General features: G+C 46.8%; 1 long non-coding RNA gene across 7 annotated transcripts in view; it reads left to right on the top strand.

The window, feature by feature from the left end:
* The window catches only part of LOC116941869 (uncharacterized), a 53,882-nt gene that overhangs the window by 3,904 nt on the left and 27,041 nt on the right, over nt 1-22,937 (top strand). For 3 of the 7 annotated variants that reach the window (XR_012941608.1, XR_004402727.2, XR_012941605.1), the window contains exon 2: nt 3,373-3,455. This is a non-coding gene — a long non-coding RNA (uncharacterized LOC116941869). Of the gene's footprint in view, nt 1-3,372; nt 3,456-19,010; nt 19,105-21,543; nt 21,609-22,937 lie in introns of all 7 variants that reach the window. The other 4 variants (XR_012941606.1, XR_012941607.1, XR_004402725.2 and 1 more) reach the window with 2 other exon arrangements.

Below are 22,937 nucleotides of genomic sequence, written 5' to 3'. Positions count from 1 at the left end.
TCGGCATACAATTGTGTAAAATAACAAATGTTTCGTGTACAAAAAAACAACCTTTCAGCATACAATAATGATGATTTCCACATTCAACCATGTAAGGTTACTGAATATTGGTTTGCGCGCGTGTGTGTAGGTATACAAAATGGGTGGAATTTTTAGCAAAGGTTTGAAAAGCAACACTGTAACTCATTGCAACAGCCGTGGCTGAAAAAACCGACCCATTTGTGACCATACACAAGGACTCATCGTACTACGAGGAAGTCTTGTGCGAGCTTGTTAACAACAACAAAAAGCCCCAACATGTTGGGGCTGTTTTTCATCGTGTTATTGTTGATGACCAAAATACCCACACGACAGCATAATTGTTTCAGAGCTCTTCGAAAAAGCAGATATTGCCCAATTTGTGAAAACATTGTTCCGTAAGTCACGGTGACAAATAAAACGCTTGCTTTTTTTTTGCATGCGATGTTGTAATTGTACACCCTAACCTCCGTTTTCTCTAGGGAACTCCACCAAAACATGTTTCTCAGTGTTATTTTCAAAAAAACGTCTTTTTCCGCAAAACTCAAATGATCTCATTTATTATTTACGCGCCTTTGCCGCTCACGTAAACTTTTGAACAAATGCGTGGACATTGATGCAAATTTAAAAGCAGGTTGTTTAAACCCCCCCCCCCCCATCGCCATATTGGTTATAAAATGAACCTTGCACACCTTAACAAGCTCCTGTTTAGGTAGAAAATCCTACCCAGACATGTCGATCTTAATTGCAGGTGTACGTGTCCTCCGTTGTGGCTGTTATGGGTTCAGTTAAAAAAGAAAAGCTGGTTTTAGAAATATTACCATGGCAAACTCATTTTGGGTAAGGATTAACACGGTCCATCATATCCACCTGAGGTCAATAAAATTTCTACCACCTTGCAGGATGTCGGTAGTTGGTGGCCATATTTAAATATCGACCCTTGCCATATGAATGTGGAATTTCCACCACAGGCGCGGGCGTTCAGTAGAGATAAGCGCCTCCAAATGCACATTTAAGTTCGGATATTATTGCGTGACGTTATACTGCACCCAGCGATGGTGTCACCCAAAACCAGTCGCGTAACTAGTGTAACTAGTGTAACGATCGTAACTAGCGTGGGGGCAAGGGGGTGCCTTGGCCCGTCCTGGTGGCCAAAGCTACGAGTTGGGGCCCACCTTGACAACCGCCATGAGACATGTTTTCAACAACAGTGTTAAAGAACAAAACTTTATGTAATGATGTGATTAGGCAAGAAGAGCCGTGATATATAATAGCTTAGGTGCGACCGTGCGAGACAAATACAATATCGGGGCCCCACCTGACCACGCCATTGCCTAAAACACACTGTTTGATGAACGTAAGGGGAAGCCACGCCAACTCTCCGTCTCTAGTTTTGTCTCAAGAACCCCGGGACGGAATGCAGTGTAGGGATGTGAATACAGAGGGAATGGGATCAGATGGAGGGAGCTTGAGCCATGGACCTGCACTTGGGAAGAACACTTGAGAGAGTATTGGATAACCCATTTAAAAACATCAACGATGACAGTGTGTCATTTAACCCATCAGTCCATCCATATATCCAGACCATCCTTCTATTTGATAAAAAATACAAATTAGTACCACTTTTTTTTGCACCGACAGTGGTTGCCTTATGGATAAACTGGACCCTTGTCATATGAATGTGGATATCCCCCCCCCCCCAATAATAACTCAGTTCCGCCAATTAAAAAGAGCACTGACCAATGCTCAAACATTACTTACTGTTTAGGTTATGTGAAGGGAGCACCAGCATGGCTATTCACCTTAAATCAGTTGTCGTAGACGTGCATGATCCTTGTTTAACTTTTGTCTTTCCCTGTCTGGACCCCATTGTGAAGAGGTTAAGTTATTTCCTTGAGCCCGCACCCTCCTGCTCCTATAATATCCCTGCGTCTGCTGCGGATAATATAAAAGTTAATGTGAATGTATTGGTATTCAGTGCAATTCACTACTCAGCTGCACTAATGGTCTCTGCAGGTTGTCACCGCCTGCTGCAAATATTTCCGTAGGTGAGCATTAATCCACACGTTAGTGCAGATATTTGTTATACTGAAGGAGGGAGCGCACATTGTGCGCGTGCTTGTGCATACGCACGTGCGCATGTTTGTGGTGACGTCACCGCCACTTAGTGGCGAATGGCGGTTGTTGTTGTTGTTGGTTTGGATGTGTGGAGCGGTGGTAGGAGTGGTTCGCACACCCCGCGTTGCGTTCCCAGTTTCTCCGAGTTAGATTTCCAACCACGTCTTAAAATTAGTCATGAGTGACATCAGAATCGGTCTTGGTCTCCCCAAGTTCGAGTACCTAATACGGTGTGTAAACATATTGCACTGGGGAGACAAAGGCAGCAGGGGACGGTGCTGGTCATACCGCCCCTCCGTGTGCTTTGACAGGCATCATAGCTGCTCGCGAACAATGCGTGCCCCAACAGTCGGTTAAAGGCTATATTGTGGGTCTTTTTTTATTTGTAGTTGGTACGCATCTGCGCAATGTGTATGTGTAATGACGTGTTCTCTCGGCTCGTTGCAAAGATTATTGGTTCAAATCCAGCCGCCACCCTGGTTATTACTGCCGGTGTACTAACCGCTTCGCAGTCGTTATTACGGATCCCGTGACAACATTCTCAAGAGTAGGCGTCACGGTCCGGATTTACCAAATTCTAGAAGTCACCCGTAAATGACTAATTTAGGATTATTATGCTTAGGAATCATCACCCACCGACTGTAAGCATGGCAGGGCCGTCTTCAAACAAAGACATGCGACTCGGTGAAGCTTTCCTGGGTGAACAAGCATAATAATAATAAACACATCAGTGTGCACATAACCGTGCCCTTTTCAAACACATCGCCTTGAAAGTAAAGACATCAGAAAACTGCACGTTATACAATTAGTTACACGCTGAATTGGAAAAGAAACAGATACCGCTTTCTCCCGACACCTTTTATTCCTCGCTCGCCCCAGCGTTCGGGGATGGGTGTTGCAAAGCAACAAGCCCCCCTGCTGTAGTCTGGCATTCGCATTTAGCACACTCGTGTGCTTTCATCAAGTGTCCCGAGATTACGACGAAAAAAAAGCATCACATGCACCCACGTTTAAGCAGTCGCGATGCCGTGGATTGTGCCGAGACTGGCTTCAACAACGTCCACGTTTTGTTTTCATCGTACAAACTGGGGTCGCAAGCGCAGGACTAATGCAATCTCTTTGGGTTTCTGGTTGATTGTAATACGCAGCCTTGTTTTGGAGTTTTGTGATGGTAGGGGCCAATTCCATTCCACTGGCTATAAGGGGGAAACTTATTCCGTGGTTTGCTGTGCGCAGGCCATGGAGTGGTAATCTTTTTGGAAGGACGGCGGTTCTCAAGAGATAATGCCCAAAGGGCTGCTACGCAACAAACAACCAAGGTAAGATTACTGCTGGTACATGGAAAAAAAGCATTACAATGATTTTGTTGTTGTTATTATGGTATGTTAAAATACATGCTGTTTGATATATAGAGTTAATATTAATAATAGTTACGGCTCTTTGTCAATGCACTGCTGAATTACAGGCTTCCCTACGTCATGTGATTGCTTGACTATACTTCACCGTGCTGGTCAGTGCAGATTCGTGAACATTGGGGGGAGGGAGGGCAGAACCACTTCAAAAAGTCATTCACTGCAGATATCACTTGTGGTTGGGAATCAATCTCAGGTCACCGGGTGCAGGGCGCAATACGCTCTAAGCACTGCACCACCACTCCTCCCCCTTGTCTATCATCATCATCATCAGCTCTGATCTATCTATCGAACTACAGAAATGGACACGGTCAATCATACCTTTTTGTGAGTTTCAAAAATACACGTGTTTGTTCACGGGTGGTCAATATAGATTCTGACCAGTAGGTGGCTGGTGTGGCTATTGAGTAATTTTCCACATGGCAGATGGAGGCCTGATGCAGATCTGCTGAGTGCTATATACTTACTGGCGTACATCGATATACGTTTGTGTTGCGTTCTTGAAATTGTATACCCCAACGACGCGCGGTATAACCCAACGACGCGTGGTATAACCCAACGACGTGTGGTATAACCCAACGACGCGTGGTATAACCCAACGACACGTGGTATAACCCAACGACGCGTGGTATAACCCAACGACGCGTGGTATAACCCAATGACGCGTGGTATAACCCAACGACGCGTGGTATAACCCAACGACACGTGGTATAACCCAACGACGCGTGGTATAACCCAACGACGCGTGGTATAACCCAACGACGCGTGGTATAACCCAATGACGCGTGATATAACCCAACGACGCGTGATATAACCCAACGACGCGTGGTATAACCCAACGACGCGTGGTATAACCCAACGACGCGTGGTATAACCCAACGACGCGTGGTATAACCCAACGACGCGTGGTATAACCCAACGACGCGTGGTATAACCCAATGACGCGTGATATAACCCAACGACGGGTGGTATAACCCAACGACGCGTGGTATAACCCAACGACGCGTGGTATAACCCAACAACGCGTGGTATAACCCAACGACGCGTGGTATAACCCAATGACGCGTGATATATCCCAACGACTCGTGGTATAACCCAACGACACACGGTATAACCCAACGACGCGTGGTATAACCCAACGACGCGTGGTATAACCCAACGACTCGTGGTATAACCCAACGACACACGGTATAACCCAACGACGCGTGGTATAACCCAACGACGCGTGGTATAACCCAACGACACGTGGTATAACCCAACGACGCGTGGTATAACCCAACGACGCGTGGTAGAACCCAATGACGCGTGGTATAACCCAATGACGTGTGATATAACCCAACGACGCGTGGTATAACCCAACGACACACGGTATAACCCAACGACACACGGTATAACCCAACGACGCGTGGTATAACCCAATGACGCGTGGTATAACCCAACGACTCGTGGTATAACCCAACGACACGTGGTATAACCCAACGACGTGTGGTATAACCCAACGACACGTGGTATAACCCAACGACGCGTGGTATAACCCAACGACGCGTGGTAGAACCCAACGATGCGTGGTAGAACCCAACGACGCGTGGTATAAACCAACGACACGTGGTATAACCCAACGACACGAGGTATAACCCAACAACGTGTGGTATAACAATGACACGTGGTATAACCCAACTTCGCGTGGTATAAACCAACGATGGACGGTATAACCCAACGACGCATGGTATAACACGACACAGGGGAGAGCTCATGAGAATTGAGCTAGTTAATTTACTATTATTATTAGGAGGTGCAAATGGCTTTGTTGCAATATGTGAAGTTGGTCAATCTCATGCATTTTGATACTAATGTTTTATTACTCTAAGTGTTGATACAATCTTCTGAAAATCTTTCGTCAGCCACCCATTATAGTTGGCTAATACACTTTCAATGGGCATTTGAGTTGAAAGGTGACTGCATTGGTACATATTTAGTAATCATTGAAGCTTGCAAACAGGTACACAGTTTATTATTGTTAAATTATTGATATTTCATTTGTTACTTATACATTTTTCTTGCGCATGTTTGACTTTCAAATTTTGCAATCATACAACTATAGCTTGCTGATGATTTGCTTCAAGAATTCAGCTTGTAATCTGTCGTCCCAAATAACTGTTACCTGCAAAAATACGTCTTGAAGGAACATCGTCGATAAAAAAATGTTTTACTTAAAATAATTATTAAGATCATCAGTGCACTTATGCTGCATGTTTATATGCAAAATAATACGTATTGTACTCCGTTAATACATTTATTAATGGTTTCTACAAAACGTTCACACCAAAGGGGCCCATGCCTTTGAATTTGATCGCTATTTGAGATCGAAATGTGTTCAAGAATAACAGAGACCTTCACAGTGATAACGACAGGGGCTTTACCAGTAGATCTCTCCAACACCACACACGTTCCTTCTATGAATCTCCCTTGTGAAAAAATAAGTTCACTTAAAATGACACTAATCCAATTAATCGATTCGTCATTTAGGTGTATGCGTGATTTTAGAATGTGTCACGTGCCGCGCTTTGCTAATTAATCTCAGTTGGAGCTTTAATGCAAGCACATTTAGATTCACGTGCACACCTTCGTCTAAACCATTGAACAGTATTAAAATTCCGAAATAACTTTGATGCAATAATTCTTTTTTTGGGGGAATAATATAATTTTGATGGGCTGGATGGATTTATACTCCAGCCAAATGTGTGTATTGTTTGTTTCACTCCTTAAACGTGCCTGGGGATCGTTGATAGTTGTCCACTTTACTTGTTCATTCTGAAGGCAACCATGGGAAAAATACCACTCAGTTTATTTGCCAAGCATTCAACTTTGTAGCGATTTGCAAAAACCTCGGTGCAACTAGCTTATCATTTTCAATTTACAGATAAAAGATTAAAGATAATGTGATAGAATGATGTATTAATTACGGCGCTATTAGAGATGATTGTGATTTCTCGTGCGGCTTTGCAATCGGATAAAGCCATGCAATAATGTAAGAACAAATGTCGTTTTAGGGCCTACTGTTAAACAAAGCAGTCAGGGAGGATGCAAAGTGAATGTGTGTAAGGTCATATCATTTTAAGGACATTTATGACATATTATTAAGACAATCAACAAAATAAAATGGTGGACATCCCATCTGGAGATGCAAACGAGGAGCCAAAATTATTTTAATTGGGTGACTTCTGCGTTAAAGCAATGTGCACCACCAAATTGAACCTGTCACATTAATTAGAAAAGACGAGAGGGTAAGAAGAATGTTTCGCGACGCAGGAAGCAAAATGATGGCTGTCAGTTGTGGGGACGCGGCTGTGTTTGCGCAAAAATGTCGTTTGGCAAAAACTGCTAAACAAGCAGAAATAAATAAACGAATTCAACATTATTTTTTATTGTATTTTACCAGGTAATGCCCAACTGAGCTACAGTGAGGGAAAAAAGTATTTGATCCCCTGATGATTTTGTACGTTTGCCCACTGACAAAGAAATGATCAGTCTATAATTTTAATGGTACGTTTATTTGAACAATGAGAGACAGAATAACAACAACAAAATCCAGAAAAACGCATGTCAAAATGTTATAAATTGATTTGCATTTTAATGAGGGAAATAAGTATTTGACCCCTCTGCAAAACATGACTTAGTACTTGGTGGCAAAACCCTTGTTGGCAATCACAGAGGTCAGACGTTTCTTGTAGTTGGCCACCAGGTTTGCACACATCTCAGGAGGGATTTTGTCCCACTCCTCTTTGCAGATCTTCTCCAAGTCATTAAGGTTTCGAGGCTGACGTTTGGCAACTCGAACCTTCAGCTCCCTCCACAGATTTTTTTTTATGGGATTAAGGTCTGGAGACTGGCTAGGCCACTCCAGGACCTTAATGTGCTTCTTCTTGAGCCACTCCTTTGTTGCCTAGGCCGTGTGTTTTGTGTCATTGTCATGCTGGAATACCCATCCACGACCCATTTTCAATGCCCTGGCTGAGAGAAGGAGGTTCTCACCCAAGATTTGATGGTACATGGCCCCGTCCATCGTCCCTTTGATGCGGTGAAGTTGTCCTGTCCCCTTAGCAGAAAAACACCCCCAAAGTATAATGTTTCCACCTCCATGTTTGACGGTGGGGATGGTGTTCTTGGGGTCATAGGCAGCATTCCTCCTCCTCCAAACACGGCGAGTTGAGTTGATGCCAAAGAGCTCCATTTTGGTCTCATCTGACCACAACACTTTCACCCAGTTGTCCTCTGAATCATTCAGATTTCATTGGCAAACTTCAGACGGGCATGTATATGTGCTTTCTTGAGCAGGGGGACCTTGCGGGTGCTGTAGGATTTCAGTCCTTCACGGCGTAGTGTGTTACCAATTGTTTTCTTGGTGACTATGGTCCCAGCTGCCTTGAGATCATTGACAAGATCCTCCTGTGTAGATCTGGGCTGATTCCTCACCGTTCTCATGATCATTGCAACTCCACGAGGTGCGATCTTGCATGGAGCCCCAGGCCGAGGGAGATTGACAGTTATTTTGTGTTTCTTCCATTTGCGAATAATCGCACCAACTGTTGTCACCTTCTCACCAAGCTGCTTGGCAATGGTCTTGTAGCCCATTCCACCCTTGTGTAGGTCTACAATCTTGTCCCTGACATCCTTGGAGAGCTCTTTGGTCTTGGCCATGGTGGAGAGTTTGGAATCTGATTGATTGATTGCTTCTGTGGACAGGTGTCTTTTATACAGGTAACAAGCTGAGATTAGGAGCACTCCCTTTAAGAGTGTGCTCCTAATCTCAGCTCGTTACCTGTTTAAAAGACACCTGGGAGCCAGAAATCTTTCTGATTGAGAGGGGGTCAAATACTTATTTCCCTCATTAAAATGCAAATTAATTTATAACATTTTGACATGCGTTTTTCTGGATTTTGTTGTTGTTATTCTGTCTCTCACTGTTCAAATAAACCTACCATTAAAATTATAGACTGATCATTTTTTTGTCAGTGGGCAAACGTACAAAATCAGCAGGGGATCAAATACTTTTTTCCCTCACTGTATACAGCTCTTTTTCAGAAGCGACCTGGCCACAAATTATAGCGCAACGAAGTGGCTTATCACGTGGAAATTTATAGCAGCCAAATACTTTAAACGTGCGTTGATTCTAAATGTGGATGGAAAGGCGGGAGGACCCGGAGAAAAATCCACGCGACCACGGGGAGAACTTGCAAACTCAAAATATACAGCAGGCGTCAGGGTCGAGATCAAACCCACTACCTCCTGGATAGTTAACATCTCGCCACCGTTGCACATAAACTATTGGCTTAACCTAGTATTCGTATTACAGGATAAAAAGCCACATTCATTAATTGTCTACTTGTTTGTTTGAGCAATAATAATAACAACAATCACTAACATCATTATTAGGCACGATCAATCTACTGCTGGATGAAGGCCTCTCCAAGTCACCAACATCTGTCAAAATCCCATCTCACAACAATCAATCCAGCACCTGGACATGAACTCCTTTATTAAAATAAAACCATGAGACAAATTTAGAATTCGCATAAATGAATGATGAACATTAATTTACATATTTAGCTCGGGCAACGTTATTCCCACCTGATATGCGTGCGTTATATTTTCTGTACGTGAAAATGATGCCTCTGCAATGTCTGCATTATTTGCATGCACACATGTACAATGTGTTGTGTACGTATGATAATTGTATTATACTTGTATGTGCGAAGCACGCATGCATCTGTGCATAGCTCATGTAACGTTTGCGTGAAAGTTAAATGTTGTCTCTGTATCGTAACCCTGTAACACGGTGCGCGCATATGCTGTTGTTGACGATACACGTCTGTAAAGTCTGGGAAGTGTGCCACATTTCAGTGTTGCACATGTCGTCATCATCGTTTACAGTGCTTTGCATATCGGTATATTGATTCGAATGTTTAGTTTGTACATTCAGCAGTGATTAGAAAAAGTCACATGAAAAATGTTCAGTTCTTAATAATTTCACGTATCCCTTTTACTGCATACATACGCCAACATACTTTACAAACATACCAGTGGGTTCTCGTCAGTTCAGCAAATTTACTAAATTACATTTAATCAATACCTTCTCCAAAAAAATATGGGGAGCTTGTAAATTCTCTCTCAATTTCACAAGTAGGCTTTCGCGACCAATACGATTCACAATTGTTTTTTTTGGGGGGGTCAGATCGCGTCAATAAAATGTGACCTTAAAATAAAAATCAATTACGAATCCAAATGAGCTCTAGGTGGTGCTGAGTGCAATATGTCAGTGTGATTTACAGAGATTGGTATGGTTAAACAAGTACGGTAAAACAATCCCCACGAGTGAATAGTATGGGGATGCCTCCATCCAGCTGTGGAATGACAATGGGCAGCAAATTATTACGATAATACATTTTCCATGAACACATTTAAGGCAGATTGGAGTTATTTGCTTAAACTGGGCATTGCACCCAAAAACATAAACTCATACAGCCATTGCTAGTACGATTCTGAATCCATCATCTGAAGTATGTGTTTTGGTTGTTTCACCGCAATCTGGATCAATGATTAAAATCCTTCGTTATTATATACTGTGTTCCCTATCAGAAATTGTACACACACACACACACAACAGCATACATTTTATGAACCCCCATATAGACATGCAGTACAATGCCACATATCCACCTCCGTCGGGACCGAGGTAGAGGTGGATATGTCAAGGTCGGATTTATGTAAATCTATGGAAAGCGGCACACCGAGCGTTCATACTGAACTGGGTGGGGGAGGGGGATGGGGGTTAATTGGTCATGGAGGTTATTGTTATGGCCAGATATCTGTGATGATCACATATGCAATAGGGAGGTATGAAGTCCATGTCATGGTCTGTAATCAACTCAATATCATGACTTCGGGGTTTGAAAAATTAGAACCACTCAACAATTGCAAAGAGTGTCTCTCACCATAGCAATGTGGAATTTCCACCACCGGATAAGGGCTGCAAATGGATTTGAACGCTGCCCTCACCCCCTCCCCATGGCGAGCTGAGCAGGGAGACTGTGAATGGACTTGCCGCATATTAAAAGAGTTTTGTGTCCGAAATCACTGGGGAGCATTTTCCCTCGAGCTATAAACGAGGTGAACGCCCTTCCAATGCCTATTTGACCAAGAGATCACTTGGTCTATATATTGGCATGTGTGTGTGCATATATATTGTTAGCGCACTGCGCTAGGAACCTGGCGACCCGCGTTCGGTTCTGGCTCACGGCCACTAACAGCAGTGCTGATTATCTGAACAAGTACTGGGCCTCCCCTAGATCGAGTCGGCCTTAAATGAGTACCTGGTGTGGGTTATAAACACCAGCATTGGGGAAACAAAGGCTGCCGGGCGTGGTGATGGCCACCCATCACCTCGTGTGCCATGTCTGCCTTCATTAGGTGCTGCTCGCGAACAGCAATTGCCTCAAAAGTCTGTTAATACTGTACGGGGCATCTTTGTCTTTGTATGTTTGCACGTGGATTGCCATATCTGGCCATGCTGCGATGTATCTTGACAATGCCTACACATCCATGTCTGGTCAAAAGAGAAACTCACGTTTTTCAATAACACCGCCCTGAAGAGGCCACATTTCGGGCAACGAACCCTCACAGGAAGGGCCATTGCCCGAAACGTCGCCAGTTATATTGGATATATGTAGGTCATCGTTATTGGTTAACCTCATCTGTTAATTTGTGCTTGCTTTAGATTGAAGGTTTACGCACCAACTGCCGACGCAGAATGGCCATTTTAATTCCACGATTTTTGATGGTGCAATGATGATGATCGCTGCGGTGGCGCTGGGGGCACTAGTAGAGTGAAGACGAAGGGTGAAGAAGAAGAAGGGAGTCCCGCGCCGTCTTCGCCGCGCGAGAAGAGAGAGAGCGAGCGAGCGGGAGAGCGACAGAGAGGGAGGGGTGGAGAGCGACAAAGGAAGAGATGGGAGAGCGACGGAGAGAGAGAGGGAGAGCGACAGAGAGAGAGGGGGAGAGAGAGGGGGAGAGCGACAGAGAGAGAGGGAGAGCGGCAGAGAGAGAGGGGGAGAGCGACAGAGAGAGGGGGAGCGGCAGAGAGAGAGGGGGAGAGCGACAGAGAGAGAGGGCCGTGTGCTCGGTGGCAGATGACGGAGAGCTCTGCATGCAGATATAAGCTACCCGTCGGAGGCCGTTTTACTGTGGGAAGGGCTGCGTGCAGATGCAGCACTTGTCGTAGTTATGAAAAAAGAGAGAGGGAGAGCGAGAGAGTGAGCGAGAGAGAGCGAAATGGAGTAGGAAGAGAGGGGGCAGAGAGAGAGGGGGGTAGAGAGAGAGAGGAGGGGCAGAGAGGGGGGTAGAGAGAGAGGGAAGGGGTAAGGATAGCAGAAAAAAAAGAAAAAATATATTTTGTTGGGTCTTTCATTTAAAAAGGGGTGGGGTTACATAAAGCAAAGCATAAAAACAAAAAAAAACGAAATGATGAACGGAGCAAAGTGCCAATACACCGAGCATCTTCTTGTTTCCTCTGATCGTAAACAAGAGAGAGAGGGGGAGAGAGAGAGGGGGAGAGCGACAGAGAGAGAGAGGGGGAGAGCGACAGAGAGAGAGGGGGAGAGCGGCACAGAGAGAGGGGGAGAGCGACAGAGAGAGAGGGGGAGAGCGACAGAGAGAGAGGGGGGAGAGCGGCACAGAGAGAGGGGGAGAGCGACAGAGAGAGAGGGGGAGAGCGACAGAGAGAGAGAGAGGGGGAGAGCGACAGAGAGAGCGCGCGAGAGAGAGAGGGGGAGAGAGGGGGAGAGCGACAGAGAGAGAGGGGGAGAGCGGCACAGAGAGAGGGGGAGAGCGACAGAGAGAGAGGGGGAGAGCGACAGAGAGAGAGGGGGAGAGCGACAGAGAGAGAGAGAGAGAGGGGGAGAGCGACAGAGAGAGAGAGAGAGGGGGAGAGCGACAGAGAGAGAGAGGGGGAGAGCGACAGAGAGAGCGCGCGAGAGAGCGCGCGGGTGTCTGAACGGTGACGGCGCGCGATCCCCTTTCCCCCATTCATCGCAGGGGTCGGTGGGAGCGACCGGTTCACAGGCTCCGTCCCCTTTGTGATGCTAACCGCTGCCAGCGACAACTGGAGCGAGAGAGATTTACAATTACGTGCAAAACATCGGTAAATAATTTTCCTATTGTCTCTGCGGGACTGTAGTGGCCGTGCCACAAGAAAAGACGGTTCACCCCCCCCCCCCCCAGCTAGCGAGACACACGGAGAGACACACGCACCCCCCCCCCCCCAGACACACGCACGCGCATAACAGACAGACACAGACGCACCGCAGACAGGCAGACTGAGACGGAGCTACGGGTTGATGAATTCCGTTACGTTTGTGGAATAGAAGCGACATAATTGTTGGCGGGGGGGGGGGGCGAGGGGGGGAGCGAGGGGGGGCGAGGGGGGGGGAGCGAGGGGGGGTCACTTTTCTTTTAGGTGGTGAGAGAGACCGAAGAACATATATATGCAAAAGTGTGTGTGTGGTTGGGGGGGGGGCAGTCTACGCAATTAATGGTGAATGCGTGTCCTGTAATGAATTACTGCTGCGGCTCTGAGAGCAGTGTTGTGTGTACGTGCGCGTGTGTGACATGGCAGAGTTGGGGAGCGGCGGTGCGGCGGTTAGGTTCTGCGCTGCGCTGCGAACCCGCCGCACCGAGTTCCATTCCCGCTCACGGCCACCATCGCCGGTGACGAACTCTCTCAACCGGTCCTGGTCTCCAACCTAGGCAGACTCAGCCTCGGATGAGTACCTGGTGCGGTGTGTAAACATCGCCACTTGGGAGACGAAGGCGGCCGGGCGTGGTGTTGGCCACTGACCATCCTCGTTTGCCGAGGTGCTCGCTAACATCACTTTCCCCAAAAGTCTGTTTAGTCTCTACGGGGGATCGTTGTATTTTGACATGGTATCATCTAAGGCTGCCTGCCTCTGGCTGCTTAGATTACGGCCGGATTTGGCAGGACACTCCCCATCTTAGTGATCTTACATACACAGCTGTGTATCATCATCATCATTATCAGCAGCAGCAACATCATTGTCATGCGCAATCCACTCGTGGGTGAAGGTCTCTGCAAGCTTGCCTTAAGCCATCTCGCACGAACCCGCGATCCGACAATCCAGCCGACAGAATCGCTCCATCTTCGACAACCGGCCCCGATTTCTCTCGGACGTGCCCCTTTCCGCCCCCACCTCCCCCGGCTTGCCACTCCGTTCATCATTCTTCAATGATTTGAAACACGATACCAAATGCACTTATCGTCTGTCAATCCGCAGCTGGATCCACAGCAATCCGCGGTTGTTGTTTGGCTCCATCGCCGCCGGTCGCCGCGTCTTGGTGGATGTGTTGCCAGGTCGGGACGTGTTGAAATATCCACGGCGGGTGACTAACCACCCGGCGACATGGACTGGCCACGTTTTACACAGCGCACGGGCAGTTGTTACAGACCGCGCCGTCGCCTGCACTCGGGAAGACTGGTACTCTTTGGTTATTTCGGTAAAGTCACGTAGGTAGAAACAACATAAAACAAATCACGAATCATTATTTTATGTTATTTCTACCTACGTGACTTTACCGAAAGAACCAAAGGAGTATGGATTCGTGGAGTCACGAAAGCTTCAAATCAAGATCGGGAAGACTCGTCACGCATTCCACCGTGCGCATGAATAGATCCCTGCGAGGGAGTACATCAGGCTAGCCGCTGTGCCTTGATCGTATTAATGTTAGGGGCGCCCACTTGCGCACACGCGAGATGTTAACTTCACGTGTGTCATCGCATGTAGCGTGCGCATAAGTGTGTTTTGTGTGTACGTCAAGATAAATCAGCGTCGGTGGGCAAAGCGCGCGACCATGCAGATGGCGTGTGCAGGTTGGTGTGTTTAACACGCGCATGTATTATGCACGCGAATGTAATTCAAAGACGGTACTCATCATGTGTGTAGTGTGTATGTTTTGCCATGCTTGTACAGTGTGTGTGTATTGGGGAGGGGGGATGGAGCGAGCGGTGGTGCAGTGGTACGAACCTGGCGACCCGGGTTCGATTCCCGCTCACGGTGACGATTATCTGAACCGGTCCTGTGCCTACCCCCCATAGGTCGACTCAGCCTCAAATGAATACCTGGTGCGACGTGTAAACATCGCCGCCAGGGAGACAAAGGCGGCCCGTGCGTGGAGTTGGCCCTCTTGTGCCGTGTGGGCCTTTGTAGGTGCGACTCGACAAACGACATTTGCCCCCAAAGTCTGTTGTTTGTACTGAACCCGGGTCGCCCTCGCCGTTTCATGTTTCTTACTGAGTTTGCTTCTTTAATACCCTGGTTAAACAACGGGTGTTACAATCAGCGTTTCGTCCATGGAACCTTTTTTTGCCAGTATCAAAATGATGTCAAACAAGAAGAGGCTTTTCCCTTTGCGGCAATAGCACAGATTAATTGATGCTCGAACACGAAATAGACACTCATTGCAAGGCATCAAGTCCGCATTGGCCACACACGCCCTTGTGGTATCGAATATGCAAAACCAAACGTGCACTCATAATACTTGCACTGAAAATGTATTTCGTCCAATGACAATTAGTAAATCCACTGTCGTCTGCGCTCCTTCGACGGAGGGAATGGAAAAACGACACGGACTCTCTCTCTCTCTCTCACTCTCTCTCTGTCGAAGCCCTCTCGTCGTGACCGGCAGAAGACCTCCACATTCATGTCCGGAGCATATTGGCAGCTGCAATAATCGAACATAAACATCTGCATCCCTCCGTCGATCGCCACTGCTCGATATTAAAGGCCTCCCTCGCCACGCCGTGTCCGTCGGTCGTGAGAGTTGTTGTTCGACCATACTTCACCACTTTGGTCGCAACGGGTTGGTGGACGGGACAGAGGAGGAGCAGTGGACGAAAAAAATAGCAGCAAGGCACCGCGATTGTGGAAGTCCCTCTCCTCGGTCCATTCGAGAATGGGAGTCTGTTACGTGATTTAAATAGATTATTAAAACCCAGCAGTTTTAACAACGGGCTTTTATCCTTAACTTGAGATTCACGCAAAGCGTTTTGATGCCTTGTGCGAATTACTCTCAAATAATATTCTGAACAGAATGTGCGGGTCATGTGCTGTTAGCGAGCACCTATGAAGACCGGCACAGCATGCACACACTGACACACACATACACACTCTGGAGCTATAAAGATCGTAATCGCAGATACCACTGCTCCCTGCCCACTTAACACAACGTCGATTTCACGATAACTCAACACACGTTCGTTATTAACACGGCGTGGCCTTAAAGGGGAAACGTCCATAATTAGGCGACGTTTCGAGCAATGTGCCTTCTTCACAAATAGCCATTTCTCGAAACGTTGCGTATTAAAACAAAAGTTTTAATCTGCAAAGTGTTTTTGATTTGAGTTATCGCAAATGTTTGTGCTTTTGCGCCATTGGCCAATTGGAGCCGCATTACCAAAGAACGTGCATACCTGGAGATGCATTACTCATGTAATTGGTGACATGGGTGCGTCTTTGATAAGCCTGGGATCTCGGATAGCAATTCTATATTCTCACTAATGAGCACCAAGACTGGTTTAAAAGGACCCTCTACGCAATTGCCGTCCATAACGCATCCGGCATCTTAAGATCATTTCTAGAAAGCGCGATCGAGAATCTCCCCTGCAAAACCGCCTTTAAGTGCGGAACGAAATCGTTTCGCGCGTTCTTTTTTTTTCTTTGTACGAAACGCAGAAGTACTGTATCTTAAATAATGCACGCTCTTTTTTTACACGAATCCAACTCGGAGCTTCCTATTAATTAGTTGAGCATTGCTGCAAAGAATTGCCGTGTTACCGTATTCTCCGTATTATAAGAAGCTCTGGAAAGTAACCCCTCTCGCTCTCCCCCCCATTACCAAACGTGTGTCACGATGTCAGTAATCTGATCAATTATGTGCGCTATGAAACAAAGACAAAAATCCCCCGTATAGCCTTTGACTGTTGGGGCAAGTGCTGTTAGCGAGGAGCACCTATGGAGGCTTGCAGGGCACACGAGAGGGTGGGTGGCCAGTAACCACGCCTGAACGCCTTTGTCTCCCCAGTGGCCATGTTTACACATCGCACCAGGTACTCATTTGAGGTTGAGTCGACCTAGGGGAGGCCCAGGACCGGTTAAGATAATCGCCACTGGTGTTGGCGGTGAGCGGGAATCGAACCCGGGACGCGGGGTTCATAGCACAGCGTAGCGCTAACCGCTGCACCACCGCTCCCCACACACACGCAAACCTACCCTTTCTTTGCCTTTAAAATGTAGAGAAACCCTGAATCGTATTGTCGGGAGAAAACCGTACATTCAACGTACCTACAACACACAAAGCACTCCGCTATGTCCACGACCGATGTCCAAAGTCGCGTGTACATGCATTACCCATGTACGCAAGGTCACGCCACAATGGCCTATGTGAATTAGGGCGCACGCGATTGCCAGACGCGGCTATTGGCCACGCGTTAATTGCAGAATGGCCTTCACACATCTGACAATGAGACGAGGTCTGGGGGATCACAGTCGACTAACGCAGTGTTACGTCGGAAATGTGATGACAAATACCGAAACGACATGAACTCAAAGTGATGTACACAGAGTGGTGGTGGTGGAGGCGAAGGCTGAGAGGCGACAGATACGAGAAAGGACGGATGATGCTGTCAGGGACGTAAGTGTGGGGTCGAGGCGACGCATATCAGGTAGTGGTGTGGATAAAGTGACGACGTATTTGCCAAACGACGTAAATCTGGGTATGACTGTAAAATGGTGCAATGTTAAAATGACGTGTGATCACTGTCTGCGCAGAAGTGTATGAGTCTTTGTGTGCGTGAGTTCGCATTGTTATCCAATTGTTTGATTTGCCTATTGATTGTCTTTGCATTTTACGTGTCCATTGGTGTCTTTTGTGTGTGTATATATGTATATGTGTGTGAGATTTTGTTGATGTGTATGCGTGTATGTGTGCAATGTTAGACTAGGGAATTATGGTGACATTAATATCTTTAACGCTATTCTTGGTTCTTTCGGTAAAGTCATGTAGAAGGGAAACAATAAAATAATAAAATATATACAACAATAAAATTATCACGACGTTTCGACTGCAACACAAGCAATCATCATCAGGTGTGAAAACCACAGCAAGAAAATTTGAACAAAAAAGTGGCGTTTTTTTACGTTAGCACCACGGAGAGCGATTTGGCAGTTATTCAGGTTGATGAGTCCATCTATGTTCGGAAAAGAGGAGGGGGGAGACGAAAATAATGGATGCGGTCTGAAAGCCACCGTAAGCGTGAACAATCAATTTAGACCCGAAATGGTTTATCACATCCTTCCAATGATTGCTAAGCCAGAATCCATCTTCTCGGTTCAAATTGTCTCTGTGTTTGTATATGTGGATAGCCCCATGAACGAATCTCTCATGGTAGCCAGATGGCTTGCAAAGAACCTCTGTTTTGGAGAAGTCAATGTCATGTGAGCCTACTGAATTATAACAGTGATCTGCCACGGCCGAGGTGTTGGTCCTACCGTGTTTCAGGTCTGCTTTGTGTTCACGAATGCGGTCCGAGACATGGCGTTTGGTTTCTCCAATGTAACTACTACCACAGAGGCAACTTAGTTTGTAGACGCCAGGGTACTGTATGTCCAGAATCACATCTTTTACAGATGGAACCAGATCACGGATTTTATGTAATGTGTTGAATCGGACCTGGATCTTGTGTTTATTCAAGATTTTTGAGAACTTTTTTTGTGATCCCCGCAATGTATGGTAAAGTGATGGTTTTGAAAGGCTCCTCAAGAGGGTCCTTCTTCATTGTTAGAGTGATAGCTTTGCGGATTGTGTAGTCGGAGTAACCATTAGCCTTAAGAGCTTGGTGTACGTGCTTGAGTTCACTGGCTAAGAATATGAATCCCTGCAGTCACGAAAGCTTTAAATAAAACTCTTTAACGCTTTTGAAGCTTGAATATAAATATTAGTTTTTATTGCAATGCGATACAAACGTGTCCACCTGTTCAAAGTTGTCTTGCGTTTCACAATTGATTAAATCCTCATCCGTCATGGATCGATTGATAACAATGACGTTCACTTCACGGAAACAGTATTGACAATCCAGTTGGATTGACAGACACCGACCTCCGGCCATGGGACCGTGGAATTTCCACCGCTCGTTCAGGTTCGCCAATGGACGTGGCTACAGCGACGCCTCATTTCCATAATGCAGACACGTTGACAAAACAAAGGTGGCGTCTCACTCAGGTGACAATCACAGGGTGCCGATCATGATCACGGACTTGATGAGAGACACGGGATTGCGGGTGGGGGAGAAAAATCCACCGTTGTACTAAACTTCTATGCTTCCCTCTCACTCTCTAGCGCGGGGAAGGCCCTCTTCCAAACAGTGGATTACAATCAGGATCGGGCATAACATGAGCTTACCAATTAACGCCAGCTATTTGTCTCGCCACGTGTAAGTAGAAATATGTTTAACCAAGTGGGCTTTCGTCACCAATATTATTCGTGATAACGTTTTCTTGGGGTCGGATCACATTTGCATTTATGCGATCTAACCTCAAACAACTTCATCATAAACATGTCGTGTTGTCCATCAGCCAATTTATTGACTTTACAGACCAATATTATTAAGCGAAATGTGTTGAAGCAAGCTCGCGATGAGTTAGTGTTTATTTTGAATTTGCCAATCACATCTGGTAATCCGGCAGCATTTGTTTTAACGAGGCAAAGCCCCACTCTGCTGATGAGAGCCAGGAGGTCGATCCCGATCCAACGTTTACTTATTTAAAACAAATGCCACTGGTTAGTATTGGTCTTGAAAGCCAATAGGGGGATGGACGAACCAATTGTATGCATTTATTTACATTTGTGGAGAAGGGACTGGACTTCTGCTTTTATTTGATTTTACTTACACACACATATATATAAACAAAATCATGTTTGCAATTGTTCGCATTTCCTCCGTGAGAGAAGTTGCTCGAGACTTGGGATTCAAGACGGGGAATAGATATGGGAGCCACGTGTAATTGTGTGTTCACGCATGCCTCGTGCACCCACTCACAGCTCATAAACCCATAATTAATGCGACGTTAAATCATTGGTCGCCTTTGTACCCGGGTCGATGCTTCTGCCTATTACCAAATCACCCGGAATGCAACCGATCCCGTCAGATCTCAACCAAGCTAAGCAGGTCTTTAAGAATCTGAATTATTCATACTGGAGGAATCCGATGAGCTATAAAGCTCTTCCCCCCCCCCCCACACAGATGTCCAGTAGATTTATTCCTGATCGTGTTCGGATAGGCGACTACCATGCGTACACAACCGGAGTTTTATAGGCTAGTGCGGGGCTGAGTCGTCGGCAGAGGATAGTGCAGCAGAAAATCACTGTTGTACAACACATTTATATGCAGCCATGCACGTCAGCCCCAACCCTACCCAGCGCCGTGTCGCCATCAAATGCCCACTGCCGGCAAGGCGCGGCAAGATCCTCATCCAGCAGTGGATTCACGATAGGGGCGTGCATCTACATTTGCTCTGCATGTGCCCATGTGTCTTTCTTTGTATACGTGAAGAGCGTGCAGTTTATATATATACGTATCTATGTGTGTGTATACAGCAAGAGATGTGATACAGTTTATAACAGGTCGCTTAACTGTTCCCGCAAATATCGAGTTACATTCTTGGTCATGATTCACGACCCACGTGGCAATTGGTAACTGCACCGTTCCTGAGTCTAATCTAGGTCGACTCGGCCATGAATAGCTCTACCTCCCTGTCGCGTGCAATGTCGGCCTTAGTTAATACTAATCGGTGTTCTCTCGTTTGACTGGATCATTACTGTTATCATTTACATCGCATTTGTCAATCCACTGCTGGATGAAGGCCTCCCCTGGCCGTGGCCGCGAATCGAACTCGGGTGGCTGGAGTTGATAGGCGCAGTGCGCTCGCAACCTAGCCCCCATTCGCCATCCGCCGAGTAATATTACCACACGGAAGGATCAATATCCACTCTTTGAGCGTATGAGCTGCAAGAAACTTACACGGATTACATGCGCGGCACCGTTTTGGAAAATCTCGGAAAATGAGCATACATCTATTCACCGTCCTCAGCCATGGTCAATCCACTGCTGGATGAAGGCCTCCCCATCTTGCCGGTGGCGTAACAATCCACCCAACATTTGGCACTGCCCGAAGTAGAATGTTAGCTGCTGATACGTGGCTCCAGAGATACTGGCGAATACGCCTGTAGCAGACCGGTGTACACGTGCGTGTTCACGAAAGGAATATGGTTCGTGACCTGACGACGATTGACATGACGATGATGCACACGCACGAGGGGATGGATATTGGCACTGTATAAAATATTGGTGGCTGCGGCGGTGGTGAGGGGCGATTCGTTCTATCAACCCGGCGATCTGAGTTCGAGTGCCGGTCACGGCGAACATCATTAGCAAGTCCACGCAGCTTCCGCGCCCGTCCGGAACGCTCTTCCCTTCCGACATTAAGAAGCCACTGGATCATTGCACAAGAATGAAATAACATTGGCAAGTAATATCTGAATAGGTGTCGGCACTGCCATCAACCAACTCGCACTGACCAGGGTTGTGAAGTATGGTCAGACAGCTTCCCTAACAGTCACGGGGTGCGGAGAAGGCTTCCGTCCAGCAGTGGATTGACAAAGGGCTTGAAATGATGAGTTTTGCTTTGTAAATACGCGAGGTTGGCATTGGGTAATATACCGTACCGTAAAACAGTCACGCTGCGTGCTCGACATTGGGTAAACGATTCGATTCCCGTTTCCGCCTCGCAATTTATACGGCATTCACGCGATTATAAGGCGCGTTTTTATCTCCCTCCCCTCCTTCCCCTCCCTCCCCTCCCTACCTCCCCAGTAATTTAAGGCCAATTGTTGGGGTGAGGCTCACTTTCCGCAGCGTCTTATAACCCAGGAGATACGGTGAGTATGATTTATGCAAACCGAACAATTCGTTCCACGTCAAATTGTCCCCCCGTGTTCAAACGCACGACGCCGGGGTTTCATTGGCGGTCCAGAGCCACGCGTTGCAAATTCCACATTCCTATGGCGGCATGACAAGTCTGGTCTGAGGACACCTCCCGGTGACGTCCCACAGAGTCGTGTGCGCCTCTGAGCTTGAGCCACGTGAACGCATTTTGGCCAATGGGCTAGGCCATATCGCGGTAACCATCGAGGTGGCACCTATGGGGCCGTCCATAAATGACGTCACGCACCTAGGGGGGGGGGGTCAGACATTTGTGACGATTGTGTGACGGGGGGGGGGGGGGTTTGAGAAATGTGACGTCACATCAAAATGCGTAACTTTAAATAAATATAGGCAACACGTTCTACTTAATGAAATATACTTTTTGATAAATGCTTTCTCCTACAACATCAGAATGCAGCGGCACATTAAATACGCACTACAATGACAATAGTTTAAAGCGATTTGAGCATGTTTTATATATATTTTTGGGGGTGGGGGGGGGGGGGTGAGGCAGAGCTTTGTGACGTTATATTTGAGGGGGGGGTCTGACTTTTTGTGACGCCGTGTGACGAGAGGGGGGGGGGGGGTCAAAAATCGTCCAAAATCGCGTGACGTCATTTATGGACGGCCCCTATATAGCGATACCAGTCTTTGTTGTGTATGGTTATTTAGTAAGCTTGTGATAACACTGTGTCATTCACCTGTATTCGCGAATCAAAGATACGACTCAAGTATTGGATTTCCATCTCAGGTGGGACCAACAGGATATATATTAGGTCTGGGCCCACGGTATAATTGTTTTTAATCAATATTGTAGCACTGATATCCTGCACTAATACGCTGCAGGCAACGACAAAGATCCCCCGTCTAGCCTTAACAGACTTTTGGGGCAAATCACTGTTAGCGATCACCCATGAAGGCCGGCACGGCACGCGAGGATGTGGGCGGCAAATACCACGCCCGGCCGCCTTTGTCTCCCCCAGTGGTGATGTGTACACACCGCACCAGCTACCCATTTGAGGCTGAGTCCTACACAATAGATACACACACATATTCGTCAATCACATTGGCCTAACAGAAATAAATACATCCAATAGGCGACGTTCCGGGCAACGGCCCTTCTTCATATCACGCAGACGATTGCACAAGAGGTAATGCATCTCACGTGGTGGTTGAATGAAGGTCGGCACAATCTCTCTCCCTCCCCTGTAACGCGTTCTTTGTACCGGTGTGGGTTAGCACCGCGATCCACAACGAGCACGTAACCTCAACCACCCCGCTCC

This window comes from Petromyzon marinus, chromosome 13 (assembly GCF_048934315.1).
Source record: "Petromyzon marinus isolate PM22_M1 ecotype Great Lakes invasive population chromosome 13, UKy_Petmar_22M1.pri1.0, whole genome shotgun sequence".
Classification (NCBI taxonomy): Eukaryota; Metazoa; Chordata; class Hyperoartia; order Petromyzontiformes; family Petromyzontidae; genus Petromyzon; species Petromyzon marinus.
Note: the sequence above shows the minus strand (reverse complement) of the source record. Positions and strands in the feature narration are given on the sequence as shown.